This window comes from Ornithorhynchus anatinus, chromosome X1, assembly GCF_004115215.2.
Source record: "Ornithorhynchus anatinus isolate Pmale09 chromosome X1, mOrnAna1.pri.v4, whole genome shotgun sequence".
Taxonomy (NCBI): Eukaryota; Metazoa; Chordata; class Mammalia; order Monotremata; family Ornithorhynchidae; genus Ornithorhynchus; species Ornithorhynchus anatinus.
Window position 1 is genome coordinate 55723718 of NC_041749.1, and position 17565 is coordinate 55741282.

General features: G+C 48.4%; 1 non-coding gene across 1 annotated transcript; it reads right to left on the minus strand.

Moving 5' to 3' along the window:
• Nucleotides 1–10931: 10931 nt before the first annotated feature.
• Nucleotides 10932–11069, minus strand: LOC114806707. Its single transcript, XR_003754769.1, has one exon. It is a non-coding gene; the product is annotated as a small nucleolar RNA SNORA7 (small nucleolar RNA).
• Between the last annotated feature and the right edge of the window lie 6496 nt (nt 11070–17565).

Genomic DNA, 17565 nt, shown 5'->3' on the forward strand with positions numbered 1-17565 from the left:
CATCGATTGATTGGGAGAATACAACAGAGCTGATAAGTCGCATTCCCTGCCCACAAGAACCTTACAGTCAAGAGTGGGAGGCAGTCATCAAAATAGATTATGGATAGTCAGTCGGTCATTAGTATTTACTGAGCGCTTACTGTGTGCAGAGCACTGTACCTGGCGGTTGGGAGAGTACAATATAAAAATATAAAGACAAATTCCCTGCCCACAAGGAGCTTACAGTCTAGAGAAAGAGAGAGATATTAATATAAATAAATTACAGGTAGGTACGTACATACATGTATGTACAAAATGTTGTGGAGCTGATCATGGGGTGAACACCAAGCGAGAGAATTGAAAGATAGGCAGAGTACTTAAATAGTATGCATTTATACGTATATATACATTTTGCCTTCATATTCAAAGGGTCAATCAATTTTAGCAATGTGGTGAAGATGGAACCGAGAGGATTTACTGATGGATTGAATATGGGGGTTGAATGAGAGAGAGGAGGCAAGGATAATGCCAAGGTTACGGGCTCGTGAGACGGGAAGGATGGCGGTGCCGTCTCCAGCTATGGAACAGTCAGCCGGAGAGCAAGGTTTGGATGGGAAGATAAGAAGTTGTTTTGGACATGTTAAGCTCGAGGTGATGACAGGACATCCAAGTAGAGATGCCTAGAAGACAGGAGGAAATGCAAGATGGTAGAAAGGGAGAGAGATCAGGGGAGGAGATGTAGATTTGGGTATCATCCATATAGAGATGGTAGTTGAAGCCATGGGAGTGAATGAGTTCTCCAAGGGAGTGGGTGTAGATGGAGAGTAGAAGGGGACCCAGAACTGAACCTTGAGGGACTCCCGCAGTTAGGAGCTGGGAGGCAGAGGAGGAGCCTGTGAAAAAGACTGAGAATGAGCAGCCAGAGAGATAAAAGGAGAACCAGGAGAGGATGGGAGAAGGGGTGGTTGTCAGTGTCAGAGGCAGCAGAGAGGTCAAGGACGATTAGGTTGGAGTAGAGGCTGTTGGATTTGGCGAGAAGATCATTGGTGACCTTTGAGAGGGCGGTTTCTGTGCCGTGAATTCATTCATTCATTCAATAGTATTTATTGAGCGCTTACTATGTGCAGAGCACTGTACAAAGCGCTTGGAATGAACAAGTGGGAAACAGATAGAGACAGTCCCTGCCGTTTGACGGGCTTACAGTCTAATCGGGGGAGACGGATAGACAAGAACAATGGCAATAAGTAGAGTCAAGGGGAAGAACATCTCGTAAAAACAATGGCAACTAAATAGAATCAAGGCGATGTACAATTCATTAACAAAATAAATAGGGTAAAGAAAATATATACAGTTGAGCAGACGAGTACAGTGCTGAGGGGATGGGAAGGGAGAGGGGGAGGAGCAGAGGGAAATGGGGGGAAAAGAGGGTTAAGCTGCGGAGAGGTGAAGGGGGGTGGTAGAGGGAGTAGAGGGAGAAGGGGAGCTCAGTCTGGGAAGGCCTCTTGGAGGAGGTGAGTTTTAAGTAGGGTTTTGAAGAGGGGAAGGGAATCAGTTTGGCAGAGGTGAGGAGGGAGGGCGTTCCAGGACCGCGGGAGGACGTGGCCCGGGGGTCGACGACGGGATGGGCGAGACCGAGGGACGGTGAGGAGGTGGGCGGCAGAGGAGTGGAGCGTGCGGGGTGGGCTCTAGAAAGAGAGAAGGGAGGAGAGGTAGGAAGGGGCAAGGTGATGGAGAGCCTCGAAGCCTAGAGTGAGGAGTTTTTGTTTGGAGCGGAGGTTGATAGGCAACCACTGGAGGTGTTTAAGAAGGGGAGTGACATGCCCAGATCGTTTCTGGAGGAAGATGAGCCGGGCAACGGAGTGAAGAATAGACTGGAGCGGGGCGAGATGGATTGAAGGAGTCCAAGGAGAGAAGTGAAGGAGAGGAATTTGAGACAGTGGATGTAGACCACTCGCTCAAGAAGTTTGGAGGAGAATGGTAGGAGGGAGATGGGTTGATAGCTGGAGGGAGCTGTGGGGTCAAGGAAGGGTTTTTTAAGTTAGGGGAGACATGGGCATGTTTGAAAGCAGTGGGGAAGAAGCCACTGGAGATCGAAAGTTGAAGATGGCTGTTAGGGAGGGAAGAAGGGAAGGGACACGCGTTTCGATAAGGTGCAAAGGGATGGATGCGCGGGTGGAGGGGGTGGATTTGAGAGAAGGTAGGAGATCTCCTTGTGAGATACTGCTGGGAAAGATGGGAGAGTTGAAAAGGGGGCAGGAGTGGGGAGGGACTGAGGAGGGGCAGGGGAGATTTTAGTGAGATCATGCCTGATAGTGTCAATTTTCTTAATAAAGTAGGTGGCCAGGTCACTGGGGTCAAGGGATGGGGGAGGCAGGGGGACAGAGGTTTGAGGAGGGAGTTAAATGTCTGGAATAACTGGTGAAGATGATGGGCAAGGGTGTCAATAAGAGTGGAGAAATAATTTTGCCAGGCAGAGCAGAGGACAGAGTTAAAGCACTCAAGGATAAACTTGCAGTGGACGAGGTCGGCCTGATGTGGAGATTTCTGCTAGCGGAGCTCTCTGACTTGTGCACAAGAGCGAAGGAGGCGGCCTGTGCCAGTGGTCCGGGGCTGTGGCTTACTGGTACGAGATCGACGAAGGGATGGGGAGTGAATGAGTTGAGTTCGGTGGAGAGGGTGATGTTGAGCGTGTCAATTTGGTCATCAAGGGAAGGTAGTCTGGGTGTGGAGACTAAGTGGGGCATCATGAGTTGTTGAGAAAATTGGATGGGGTCAAAAAACCGGACGTCTCTGTGGGGGAACAGTACAGATTTATGGGGAGGAGGTGTGAGGGAGAGAAGACGAGTGAGCAGGTTGTGGTCAGATAGAGGGATTTCAGAGATGCTGAGGGTAGAGATGTGCAGTGGCTAGAGATGACGGGAGTCAGGTCCTCTGACTTCCAGGCCTGTGCTCTTTCCACTAGGCCATGCTGCTTCTCAGTTGCGTCCATACCCACTAAGTACTTAAGTGTTTTTCTAACACCCCCAGCACTCCCCACTCTAAAGTGTAAACTCACTGTGGGCAGGGAACTTGTCTACCAGCTCTGTTATATTGTACTCTCCCAAGTGCTCTGCTCACGGCAAGTGCTCAATAAATACCACTGATTGATTATGTATAGGACTCTGTGCTCTGTTCCTTCTTCTACCTGGAATTTATTTTAGAATGTGAATCCCTTGCTAGATTGAAGGTAGGGGTCATGTCTACTAACTACTGTTCTCTCCAAAGCCTTCAGTACAGTACTCTGCCCAAAGTAGGCATTCAATAAATACTATTGAATGATTAATTAATTGAGTGAGAGAGTAAAGAGTAAGACCTCAGGTTAGGTTGGGAGAGCTAGGAATCCTGGCTCCTCCACTTTTTTGCTGCGTGGCCTTGGGTGAGTCACGTCACTTCTTTGTGCATCAGTCAGCACATCTGTAAAATGGGAATAAGACTATGAGTCCTGTGTGGGACAGACACTAATGCTAACTTTCTCCCTCGAACTCGATCTCGTCTATCTCGCCACCGACCTCTCGTCCACATTCCACCTCTGACCGGAAACGCCCTCCCTCCTCAAATCAGACAGATAATTGCTCTCCCCTACTTCAAAGTTTTATTAAAGGCACATCTCCTCCAAGTAGCCTTCCCTAAGCCCTCCTCTCTTCTCCTCCCGCTCCCTTCCTTCATCGCTCTTACTTGCTTCTTCATTCATCCTCCCTCCCATCCCCACAGGACTCTGCACACAGGAAGCACTCAATAAATAAGATTGAATGAATACATATGTCTTATATATCTATAATTTATTTGTTTATCTATTTATTTATATTAATGTCTGTCTCTCCCTCTAGTCCGTGAGCTCATTGTGGGCGTGAATGTGTTTGTTGTAAAAGTGTACTCTTCCAAGCACTTAGTACAGAGCTTTGCATCCAGTAAGCGCTCAATAAATACGATTGAATAAATGAATGAACAGAGACTGTATCCAACCCGATTATCTTGTATCTGCTCCAGAGCTTAGTACAGTGTCTGGCACATATCAAGCACTTAACAAATACCACAATTATCATTATTACTATTAGTTGGAGGATGAAGAGAGCAGATGTGTAAGATGAAATGGGTGGAGAGCCTTTTTTTAAAATGGTATTTGTTAAGCACTCAGAATGTGCCAGGCACTGTACTAAGTGCTGGGGTAGGTATAAGCTAGTCAGGTTGGACACAGTATCCATCCCACATAGGTCTCACAGTCCTAATTCCCATTTTACAGATGATTTAACTGAGGCCCAGAGAAGTGATGTGATTTGCTCAAGATCGCAGAACAGACAAGTGATGGAGCTGGGTTTAGAACCCCATCCCTCTGACTCCCAGGCCCGGGCTCTTTCCCCTAGGCCACACTACTCTCGAATCCTTGAAACCATCAGTCAGGAGTTTTTCGCCTTATGGAAAGGGACAGATCCAGCCCTGAGCCCAGAGAAGATGGACTTTTTCAGGCTTGAAGTAGAAATTCACATGTGAGCGTGCCTCCTCAGAACAGCCATTTGTGATTAATCCGCCAACACTCTAACTTTGTTCATCTGGCTTCAGGAAACCTGGAAAATGGTAGCCTGTCGAAGAGGCCAGTGACAGAGATAAAGTCTAGGGCTGGATGGATCAGGAATGGCCTTGCTTATGGGCTGATGGTTTTAGAAAATCTTTTAAATGCTCTGAGAAAGAGGCCTCAGGCAGAGATGATAGTAATGATGAATAAAACATAGGATCCTTTATTTTGGCATTGAAATACGTTTTCATGTAATGGCTTCTCATTTACCCTGTGAGTTATGGGGATCTTTAGGAGGCTTTTAAATATGTATATAGAGAGAGAAAAGAATCATTAGGCCGTATGTTCTCCCTGAAGTCTCTCCACCTTCCCCTTGCCACGTCACCACATCTCTCACCAGCAGACAAGTGGCAGAATAAGGATTAGAACCCCGGTCCTTCTGACTCCCAGCTCTGTGTTCTAAATATATAGAGAGAAAAGAAACGTTAGGCCATAAAGTTCCCCCATCCTCCCCTCACCACTTCACTTCCCCCATCCTGTCGTTAGTGTTAGTGTGTTTAATTTTTTTAATGGTATTTGCTAAGTGCTTACTTTGTGTTAAGCACTGTTCTAAGCCCTGGAGTAGATTCAAGTTAATTGGGTTGGACACAGTCCCTGTCCCACATGGCGCTCACAGTCTAAGTAGGGGGGAGAATAGAGATTGAATCTCCATTTTACAGATGAGGAAACTGAGTCACAAAGGTCACACAGCAGGCAACTGTTGGAGTCAGATTTAAAATGCAGATCCACTGACTTGGGCTCTTTCCATTAGGCCACACCACTTCTCGATGCTCTCTGCATTCCAAGCTTTCCAGTTACGGACTAGGGTGTGGATAGGTTGGACATACTTTCCCCGGAAAACAATCAATAAAAATGAAGCGGTCAGCCTAGTCCGCCACCATGGCCACTCCTAGAACATTCCCACTGCTCCCAGACAGGTCTGTAGAGGAGAATTCAACTGTGAGCTCGCTGTGGGCAGGGAATGTTCATTCATTCAGTCGTACTTATTGAGCTCTTCCTGTGTGCAGAGCGCCGTACTAAGCACTTGGGAGAGTACAACAGAACAATAAGCAGACACCGTCCCTGCCCACAATGAGCTTACAGTCTAGAGATGAGTGTGTCGGTTATATTGTTCTATTGTACCCTCCCAAGCGCTTAGTACAGTGCTCTGCCCCCAGTAAGCGCTCAATAAATGCCACTGATTGAATGATTGAAAGACTTTTCCAAAGGAACCCGAAAGGAGTCTCGTGATGTCCCATTTTACCTTACAAGCAGAGCTGACCTCTAGAAAGCTGCTTCCACCAGCCTCATTAAGCAGGGCCAGATGAACCTGCAGATACAGAGCCTGGAAAGAGGACCTTAACCACTCTGGCGTCTGGTGTTGAGCGAAAGACCAATCAGTCAATCAATCAATCAGTTGTATTATCGATCACTTACTGTGTGAAGAGCACTGCATAAGTGCTTGGGAGGGAACAGTAGAACAGAGTTGGTAGACACGTTCCCTGCCCACAGTGGCTCACGGTCTAGAGGGGGTGACAGACATTAATAGAAATAAATAAATTATGGATGTGGACAGGAGTGCTGTAGGACTGAGAGATGGGGGTGAACAAAGGGAGCAAGTCAGGGCAACGCAGAAGGGAGTGAGAGACGAGGAAAGGAAGATTTAGTCAGGGAAGGCTTCTGGGAGGAGATGCGTCTTCTATTAGGAGGGGAGAATCGTCGTCTGTCGGGTATGAAGAGGGAGGGCATTCCAGGCCGGAGGTAGGATGTGGGCGAGAGGTTGGCAACGAGATAGACGAGATCGAGGTTCAAGAGGTGGGTCGGCGTTACAGCAGTGAAGTGTGCGGGCTGGATTTTAGTAGGAGAGTAATTCTAGGAAATGGCAGGGCACCGAGTGGCCGTGGGGGTGGGAGGGCTCACATGGAGGCAGTGGAAAGTGCCCGTGAGTGCCTCCCCCGGGGCAGTGGGCGGTAGCTTCCACTGCTGCTTCTGGGGACTGGAGAGTTTCTGTTGAGGTCACTGCTCTGCTAAGGCTCTCCATTCCAATTTCAGGTGTGAGAAGCAGTGTGGCCTAGTAGATAGAACCCAGCCCCGGGACTCAGAAGGACCTGGGTTCTAATCCCGGCACCTCCACTTGTCGGCTGTGTGACCTCGGGCAAGTCACTTCACTCTTCTAGGCTTCAGTTCCGTCATCTGTAAAATGGGGATGAAGACTGTGAGGCCCATTTGGGACGTGGACCGTGTCCACCTGATTAGCTTGTTTCTACCCCAGTGCTTAGTACATTCATTCATTCAGTCGTACTTCTTGAGCGCTTACTACAGTGTCCGGCACAGAGTAAGCAGTTAGCAAATGCCAGGGAAAAAAAAAGCGCTTATCTGAGAGTTGTATAACGGGAAAATGATGAAAAAAAGTCAAGGAGAAAATGAGGAAGGATTCTTAATCCAGCTGACTGTGCCACCCTAGATATTCTGGTTGTCCTCAAACAGTGGGGTGGCAGAGAAACACCTCCTGATTGGCATCCATGGGATGGGGGAGTAGTGGATACAGCCCAGGCCTGGGAGTCAGAAGGATCAGCGTTCTCATCCCAGCTCTGCCGCTTTCCTGCTGCGTGATCTTGGACAAGCCACTTCGCTTCTCTGTGCCTCAGTTACCTCATCTGTAAAATGGGGATTAAGACCGTGAGCCTCGTGTGGGATAAGAAGCAGCATGGCATAGTGGATAGAGCATGGGCCTGGGAGTCAAAAGGTTATGGGTTCTAATCCCAGCTCTGCCGCTTGTCTGCTGTGTGTGGTCTTGGGCAAGTCACTTCACTTCTCTGGGCCTCCGTTCCCTCATCTGGAAAATGGGGAAGGAGACTGGGAGCCCCACGTGGGACAGGGACTGTGTCCAACCGAACGGCTTGTGTCCACCCCAGTGCTTAGTAGATTGCCTGGCACATAATAAGCGCTTAACCAATACCTCAATTATTATTATAGGGACTGTTTCCAACCTGATTAGCCCAGAGTTCTTGGCACATAGTAAGTACTTAACAAATGCCATTTTAAAAAAAAAGTCCAATGAGATCACTTGTCTGGTGGCTTGGACCTTGTAATCCCTCCTTGCAAGTGCCACCCCCTCCTGTGCTTCGGATCCCATTCCCGCTCACCTTATCGCTCACCTGTCGCTCCTTCCCTCCTCCCCTCCTTAACTTCCATCTTTAACCGTTTACTCTCCTACAGCTTCTTCCCCTCTGCCTTCAAACATGCCCATGTCTCCCCATCCTAAAAAAACCCTCTCTTGACCCCACTGCCCCTTCCAGTTATCGTCCTATCTCCCTCCTGCCCTTACTTTCTAAACTCCTAGAACGTGCCGACTACACTCGCTGCCTTGAATTCCTTAACTCCAACTCTCTCCTGGACCCCCTCCAATCTGGCTTCCGTCCCCTCCACTCCACCCAAACTGCCGTCTCAAAGGTTACCAGTGACCTCCTTCTTGCTAAATCCAATGGCTCCTACTCTATCCTAATCTTCCTTGACCTCTCAGCTGCCTTTGACACTGTCGACCACTCCCTTGGTGAACTCATTCGCTCCCAGGCCTTCAACTATCATCTCTACGCAGTTGACACCCAAATCTACATCTCCTCCCCTGTTCTCTCCCCATCCCTCCAGACTCGTATCTCTCCCTGTCTTCAGGACGTCTCCACCTGGATGTCTGCCCGCCCCCTAAAACTCAACATGTCTAAGACTGAGCTCCTTATCATCCCTCCCAAACCCCGTCCTCTCCCTGACTTCCCTGTCACTGTGGACGGCACTACCATCCTTCCCGTCTCACAGGCCTGCAACTTTTGTGTCGTCCTTGACTCTGCTCCCTCATTCACCCCACACATCCAATCCGTCACCAAAACCTGCTGGTCCCATCTCCACAACATCGCCAAGATGCGCCCTTTCTTCTCCATCCAAACAGCTACCTTGCTGGTACAAGCTCTCGTAATATCCCGACTGGATTATTGTGTCAGCCTTCTCTCTGATCTCCCATCCTCCTGTCTCTCCCCGCTCCAGTCTATTTTTCATACCGCTGTCGGGATCATCTTCCTACAGAAATGCTCTGGGCATATCACTCCCCTCCTCGAAAACCTCCAGTGGTTGCCTCTCAACCTTCGAATGAAACAAAAATGCCTCACTCTTGGCTTCACCACCATCACCTTGCCCCCTCCTACCTCACCTCCTTTCTCTCCTTCTACAGCCCACTCAGTACACTCCGCTCATCTGCTGCTACCCTCCTCACAGTCCCCCGTTTGCGCCTCTCCCACCGTCGACCCCTGGCCCATGTCCTACCGCTGACCTGGAATGTCCTCCTTCCTCACATCCACCAAACTAACTCTCTTCCCCTCTTCAAAGCCCTACTGAGAGCTCACCTCCCCCAGGAGGCTTTTCCAGACTGAGCCCTCCCTTTCCTTCTGCTCCTCCTCCCTTCCCCATTCCCCCTTCTCCCGCCCTCTGCTCTTCCCCCTTCCCCTCCCCACAGCACTGTGCGTATTTGTATATATTATTTACTCTATTTATTTTGTTAATGATGTGTATATATCTATGATTCTATTTATCTTGATGGTATTTATGCCAGACTACTTGTTTTGTTTTTTCTGTTTTGTTTTGTTGTCTCTCTCCCCCTTTTAGACTGTGAGCCCGTTGTTGGGCAGGGATTGTCTCTGTTGCCAAATTGTAAATTCCAAGCACTTAGTACAGTGCTCTGCACATAGTAAGCGCTCAATAAATATGACTGAATGAATGAATGAAGTACCCTAATAAACTCTAACAGCCAGGGCTTAGTCTGTAGTAAGAGAGAGGCCACATGCACAAGGATTAAGGAATTTGACATTTTAATTTTATACTGACTTTGTTCTGGTGGCTCCGTTACCATGGACAACAGTCCTGCCGCAGAATAAGCTAATGTGAAAAAGCAGGCTTGCTGGTAAAGCACAATTTTTTTTAATGGTATTTGTTAAGCACTTACCCTGAAACTGCCCTCTCAGAGGTCACTAATGACCTCCTTCTTGCCAAATCCAGTGTCTCCTACTCTATCCTAATCCTCCTTGACCTCTCAACTGCCTCTGACACTGCCAACCATCCCCTCCTCCTCAACACATTATCCAACTTAGGCTTCACGGACTCCGTCCTCCCCTGGTTCTCCTCTTATCTCTCTGGCCGTTCATTCTCGGTCTCCTTCGCGGGCTCCTCCTCCCCCTCCCACCCCCTAAATGTAGGGGTTCCTCAAGGGTCAGTTCTCGGTCCCCTTCTGTTCTCCATCTGTACTCCGTTGGTGAACTCATTTGTTCCCATGGCTTCAGCCATCGTCTCTACGCGGATGACACCCAAATCTACTTCTCCTCCCTTGTTCTCTCTTCCTCCCTCCAGGCTCGTATCTCCTCCTGCCTTCAGGACATCTCCACCTGGATGTCCTCCCGCCACCTAAAACTCAACATGTCCAAGACTGAGCTCCTTATCTTCCCTCCCAAACCCTGTCCTCTCCCTGACTTTCCCGTCACTGTGGACGGCACTACCATCCTTCCCGTCTCACAAGCCTGCAATCTTGGGGTCCGCTCTCTCATTCGCCCCACACACATCCAATCCGTCACCGAAACCTGCCGGTCTCACCTTCACAACATTGCCAAGATGAGCCCTTTCCTCTCCATCCAAACTGCTACCTTGCTGGTACAATCTCTCATAATATCCCGACTGGTCTCCTTTCTGATCTCCCAACCTCCCGTCTCTCCCGCTTCAGTCTATATTTCACTCTGCTGTCCGGATTATCTTTCTGAAGAAACGCTTTGGGCATGTCACTCCCCTCCTCAAAAATCTCCAGAGACTCCCAGATTGAGTCCACTGTCTCCCAGGCCCATGCTCTGTCCACTAGGCCATTCTGCTTCTCCAATTTGAGTGTTGGATGTTAAAAACGCACAAGAGGTTCACACATTGAAACGATCTGATTTGTTTTTGCTTTTAAAACATAAATGCCAAGCCCAGAGTGACTGGGGTTACTGTCTGCCAAACCCAGAGTTGCCGGGGCTACAGACTGACCAACCCCAAAGGGCTGGGGCTACGGACTGTATAACCCAGAGATATCCAGTCTACTGACTGATAAATCTGTAGTTGTTAGGGTTTGTCTTGTCTTGTCCTTTGCCGTTGAATAGTTTCTGACCCATAGCGACGCCATGGACACCATGGTCATGCCCCACTCTCCATCTGCAATCATTTTGGTAGTGGATCCATAGAGTTTCCTTGGTAAAAATCCAGAAGTGGTTTACCATTGCTGCCTTCCGGCAGTAACCTAGAGTCTCCACCCTCGACTGTCTCCCATGCCACTGCTGCCCAGCTTGGATGAGTTTTGACTTGTAGCAGATGGCCTTCCACTCGCTAGCCACTGCCCAAGCTAGGAATGGAATGGTTAGGCCTCTGCTCGACTCTCCCCCCTGTACCCGAGACTGGTAGAGGACTGGAAACTCCCCAAGTATGACCCCGAGAGGGGGGTTGTTAGGGCTACTGACTGCCAAACCCAGAGTGGCCAAGGCTACAGATTACTAAGCCCAAAAGGACCAGGGCTACTGACCGCCAAACCCAGAGATGCCAAAGCTAACGACTGCCAAATCTGAGGTGCCAGACTCCAAACTCAGAGGTTCTGGGGCTACTTAAGGCCAAAATCAGAGGTGCCAGGGTATGAATTACCAAACCCAGAAGTGCCAGGGCTCCTGACCACCAAACCTAGAGGTGCTGGAGTCACTGATCGCGTAACCCAGAGGTGACAGGGCCAGACACCCACTCTACCATGTCACAAAATAAGCCCTGCTTCCAGGTTTTCAAAACAAAGAGTTCCCATCTCTGGTGATTTTAACATTTTTCTTCTGTAATTCTCCTGCAGGGACAAGGGGGCCAAACCTCACTCTCAGGACCAGAGCTGGCCTTACAAATCAATCAATCAATGATATTCATCTCACACTTACTGTGTGCAGACTACTGTACTAAGCGCTCGGGTGAGTACAATACCAGATGCTGCCCACAGTGAGCTCACATTTCAGAGTCTTATAGTCTTAGATCTTACGAGTTAAAGCTAGGCAACGGGTAGGTCCTGGGACAGGATATTCAGTTTGTTTCCCTTCCCCATTCAACTGGGCACTTCCTGCCTTTGTTCACAGCCAGAGCAGAGCACCTGGAATCTTCTGGAAAAGTCTGATTTGACAGTCGATGGTCTCTCTCGGGGACTCTTTGTGGGCAGGGACTGTGTCTGCTACATTGTTATATCGTACTCTCCCAAGTGCTTAGTACAGTGCTCTGCACACAGCAAGTGCGCAGTAAATATAATTGCCTGATTGAATGGGGCAGTCCAAAATAGTGTAGAAACCTTCTATGGGGGAAAAAGAGAGAAAGAGGAGAGAAAGAGAGAGCCTTTCAAGAATTCCTAATATAGGGACTAAGCTGATACTCATCAGAATGGAGGCTTGAAGGTTCTGAGACTTGCCGACCCAGAATTAAATTCCACTTGGAACACAATCTCCGTGAAGTGTGAAATTGCCCTGAAAATTGTAGCGAGACAATCTCCTGCTGTATCTTTTTTCTATAGGTTACCCAATTGCAGAGAATTTTTCATCCAAAGGGGCCCATCTTTATGACCGAGTCCCGCCTGAGACAAACCTAATGATGGTTGGAAATTTGATACAGAGTCCACAGGTGTCTTAATGGGTTGAATAAAATCTGTCTCCATGGGCTGCTAATGCTAGGGGGATTTGGTTCCGTTTTTGTCGCAATTCAGCAGGGGATGGATGAAAAAGCATTAGATTGAAGTCCTGCGCGTAGTCGGGTTTTGGGTTGTTTTTTTTGAAAGATGGCATCCTGGTGCCCCGTGATCGGCTCAGGATTCTGGCCAAACGGCATTTGCTGCCTGGGGAGTCTGACAGCTCTGGGGGGACCCTCTCGCCCCACTGCCAGCCTGCCTAGCCCCCCACCCCTCCCAGGATGGCAGTAGATTTGGGGGACAGTGCTAGAGAGGCAGGAAAAACCTCAAATTCCACCTGCCTATCACAGGGAGGTGCTGAGGCCAAAAGAGTTGGGTTGGTTCTGATTCTGAGTTGGGTTCTGAGGCTGGAATGGGACCCTGGAGCTTCAGAAACCTGTGCCATCTATTTGTGGCTACTTAGTTAGATTTGTTCCTTTATTGCGCCAGGTAAACTAAAATCAGAAGAGGAATTTTCCATTGGAAAATTCCACTCCATATCTATCACTTCCTCTGCAGCCTCATAAATATAGCCAGTGCTTCCAGAACGTATTTCCACCGGGCGTTTGGGATACAGCTAAAGAGAAGCAGGGTGGCCTAGTGGATAGACCATGGGCCTGGGCATCCGGAGAACCTGGGTTCTGACTCCGGCTCTGCCACTTGTCTGCTCTGTGACCTTGGGCAAGGCCACTCACCCTCTCTGTGCCACAGTTACCTCATCTATAAAATAAGGATTAAAGCTATGAGCCCCATGTGGGACAAAGACCGTATCAAACCCGATTAGCCTGTATCTACCCCAGCGCTTAGTATAGGACCTGGCACCAACTAAACGCTTAACAAATACCATTTAAAAAGAAACTAAACCAAAACTAAATGACTAAAGAATTAGGGAATGTCTGATTATGCACGCCTTTCTGGATAGAATGCTATGCAATGTTGGAAGAATCAATCGATCACATTTATTGAGAGTTTACTGTGTGCGGAGCACTGTCATTCATTCATTCATTCATTCAGTCGTACTTATTGAGCGCTTACTGTGTGCAGAGCACTGCACTGAGTGCTTGGAAAGTACAATTCAGCAAGAAATAGAGACAATCCCTACCCAGCAACGGGCTCAAAGTCTAGAAAGGGGAGACAGACAACAAAACAAAACAGGTACAAGTAAACAGGCATCAATAACATCAATATAAATAAATAGAATTATAGATATATACAATTATTAATAAAATAAATAGAATTATAAATACATACATATATACACAAGTGCTGTGGGGCGGGGGGGCAGAGGGAGGGAGTTGGGGAGATAGGGACGGGAGGAGGAGCAGAGGAAAAAGGGGGCTTCGCCTGGGAAGGCTAAGGTGAGCTTTCAGTGGGGCTTTGAACGGGGGAAGTGGATGTGAGGAGGGAGGGCATTCCAGGCCAGAGGTAGGACGTGGGCCAGGGGTCGACGGCGGGATGGGCGAGAACGAGGCACAGTGAGGAGGTGAGTGGCAGAGGAGCAGAGTGTGCGGGCTGGGCTGGAGACAGAAGGCAGGTGAGGTAGGAGGGGGCAAGGAGATGGAGAGCTATGAAGCCAGTCCTGAAGAGTTTTTGCTTCTTGCTTAGAATGATAGGCAACCACTGGAGGTTTTTGAAGAGGGGGGTGACATGCCCAGAGCATTTCTGTAGAGAGATAATCTGGGCAGCAGAGTGAAGTATAGACTGAAGTGGGGAGAGACAGGAGGTTGGGAAATCAGAAAGGAGGCTGATGCAGGAATCCGGTCGGGATATGATGAGTGATTGTACTAACAAGGTAGCGGTTTGGGTAGAGAGGAAAGGGCAGATCTTGGTGATGTTGTGAAGGTGAGTGCTTGGAGGTGTACCATATGACAGAGTTGGTAGACACGTTGCCTGCCCAGAAGGAGCTTGTTCACATACTATATAGAGTACCAAAATACTTGTTTTTCTAGCATGGAGATTGTCACAAATCTAAGCCCCACGTTAACACCGGAATATATTTCCCTTCATGGAGACCTCCACTGCTGCTTCCTTACTTCTCTGATGTTACTCCACTGCCCCTCTCCGACTGTTACTGTGTCTCCACCCCTGCCTTGCCAGGCTCCCTTCGCTTTAGACGTTGGGCCCCAAGGCGGCTGCCTCACTCGCATCCTTCGTGAAGCCGGCCCTGGGGATCGGTTGTCTCTCCCCTCAGCCTCCACTGGTGTCTCTCCCCAAAACGGGTGTCTGCCAGCTTCTTTCCCAGGCTTTCCCAGAAGCTATGGGGTCTAGTGGAAAAAGCGCAAGTTAGGTAATCAGGAGACCTGGGTTCTAATCCTGGCCCCGCCACTTGTCAGCTGTGTGGCCTGGCTATGTTCCCTCAAGTACTACTACTGATAACAATGTTGGTATTTGTTAAGCGCTTACCATGAGCCAAGCACTGTTCTAAGCACTGGGGTAGATACAGGGTAATCAGGTTGACCCACCTGAGGCTCACAGTCTCAATCCCCATTTTACAGATAAGGTAACTGAGGCACCGAGAAGTGAAGCGACTTGCCCAAAGTCACACAGCTGACAGGTGGCGGAGCCGGGATTAGAACCCATGACCTCTGACTCCTGAGCCTGTGCTCTTTCCGCTGAGCCACGCTGTACTGCGACTAATAATAATTACAATGGTATTTGTTAAGCACTTACTATGTGCCAGACACTCTACTAAGCAGTGGGGTGTGTACAAGAAAGTCAAGATGGGCACAGTCCCTGTCCCATGTGGGGCTCTCAGTCTCAATCCCCATTTTATAGATGAGGTAACTGAGGCACAGAGAAGTGAAGTGACTTGCCCGGGGCCACAAAGCCGACAAGCGGCAGAGCCGGGATTAGAACCCATGACCTTCTGACTCCCAGGCCCATGCTCTATCCACTACGCCGTGTATTCACTGTGCACCAGGTGTTCACTTGAGATTGCATGAAGTAAACTAGAAATCTGTGGAGGTTTGAGGCCTAGTTAGAATTTTTCCTCTGGCATTGCAAGATCGCTGTGGGCAGGGATTTATGTCTATCAACTCCATTGTACAATAATAATAATAATAATGATGGTATTTGTTAAGTGCTTAATATGTGCCAAGCACTGTTCTAAGCACTGGGGTAGATACAAGCTAATGAGGTTGTCCCACTTGGGGCTCACAGTCTTAATCCCCATTTTCAGATGAGGTAACTGAGGCACAGAGAAGTTAAGTGACTTGCACAAAGTCACACAGCTGATAAATGGCGGGGCTGGGATTAGAACCCATGACCTCTGACTCCCAAGCCCGGGCTCTTTCCACTAAACCATGCTATGGATATCTACATCTATATATCAGAGTTGGTATGTGTGTGTGTGTGTGTGTGCATATATGTGTATATTTACCTCTGTGTGTGTATATATATGTGTATCTATGTATGTGGGTATACACATAGTAAGTGCTAAACAAATAACATTAAAAACACAAAATAGAACAGTGCTCGACACATAGCACACATAGTGAGCACTTAACAAATGCCATTAAAAAAACACAGAATAGGACAGTGTTTGACACACAGTAAATGCTTAAATACCGTTAAAAAAAAGCACAAAACAGAATTGTGCTCGAAACATAGCATGTGTAGTAAGTGCCTACCAAATCTCATTACAAACAAGAAAAGCAAGCAAGTTTGGGATTCTGGTTCCCTCTGCTGGCCCTGATGGACAGGCTGAGGGCCAGTGCCTACTCCAAGCTACGAGGCAGGACTGCCCAATACAAACCGGACTCTCCCAGTTAGACCCAGACCCCACCGGGTCCCCCAGCCCCTGGGGAAGTTGGGGTGAGGAGACCCGGAACTAAGTCTGAGACTGGTCAGGTTCCCCTGAGACTGGGAGTGGATTGTGAGCCTTGCGGATGGTTGGGACATTTCATCATCCAAGTCACCACACCTTCTTTTTGTGATGGTATTTGTTAAGCGCTCACTATGCGCCAAGCACTGCACTAAGCGCTGGAGCCGATACAAGTTAATCAGGTTGGACACAGTCATGTCCCACGTGAGACTCTCAGTCTTCATCCCCATTTTACAGATGAGGGAACTGAGGCCCAGAGAAATTTTCATTTTACCGTATTTGTTAAGCATTTACTATGTGCCAGGCTCTGGGTAGATACAAGATAATCAGGTTGGACACAGTCCATGTCCCACGTGGGCCTCTCAGTCTTCATCCCCATTTTACAGATGAGGGAACTGAGGCACAGAGAAATTTTCATTTTACCGTATTTGTTAAGCATTTACTATGTGCCAGGCTCTGGGTAGATACAAGATAATCAGGTTGGACACAGTCCATGTCCCACGTGGGCCTCTCAGTCTTCATCCCCATTTTACAGATGAGGGAACTGAGGCACAGAGAATTTTTTTTTATGGTATTTGTTAAGCACTTACTATGTGTCAGGCACTGTACTAAGCACTGGGGTAGATACAAGCCAATCAGCTTGGCCACAGTCCATGCCCATGTGGGGCTTACAGTCTTGAGACACAGCATGGCTTCAGGGAAAGAGCCCCGGCCTGGAAGACTGTCAGCTCATTATGAGGAGGGAAAGCTAGTTCCCTGTCTGCTAGTGTCTGCTAATTCTGTTTTATTGTAATAATAAATAAATAATGTTGATATTTGTTAAGCGCTTACTATGTGCAGAGCACTGTTCTAAGCGCTGCGGGAGATACAGGGTAATCAGGTTGTCCCACGTAAGGTTCACAGTCTTCATCCCCATTTTACAGATGAGGGAACTGAGGCACAGAGAAGTGAAGTGACTTGCCCACAGTGACACAACTGACAAGTGTCAAAGCTGGGATTTGAACTCATGACCTCTGACTCCCAAGCCCGGGCTCTTTCCACTGAGCCACGTTGCTTCTCCCAAGCACTTAGTACAGTGCTCTGTACACAGTGAGCACTCAATAAATACACTTGTTTGATCTTGAGCCATGGTATTGCTTTGTGGAAAGAGCCCTGTCCTAGAAGATGGAGGACCTGGGTTCTAATCACAGCTGTGCCACCTACCAGCTGTGTGACCTTGGGCAAATCACTCAATTTCTCGGTACCTCGGTCTCCTCACCTGTAAAATGGGGATTTGCTACCTGTTCTCCGTTATTAATTATATTTTAAGTGCTTACTATATGCCAAGTAATATTCGAAGCACTGGGATAGATGCAAGTTAATCAGGTTAGACACAGTTCCTACGCACGTGGGGTTCACATTCTAAGTAGGAGGGTATTGAATCCCCAGTACCCC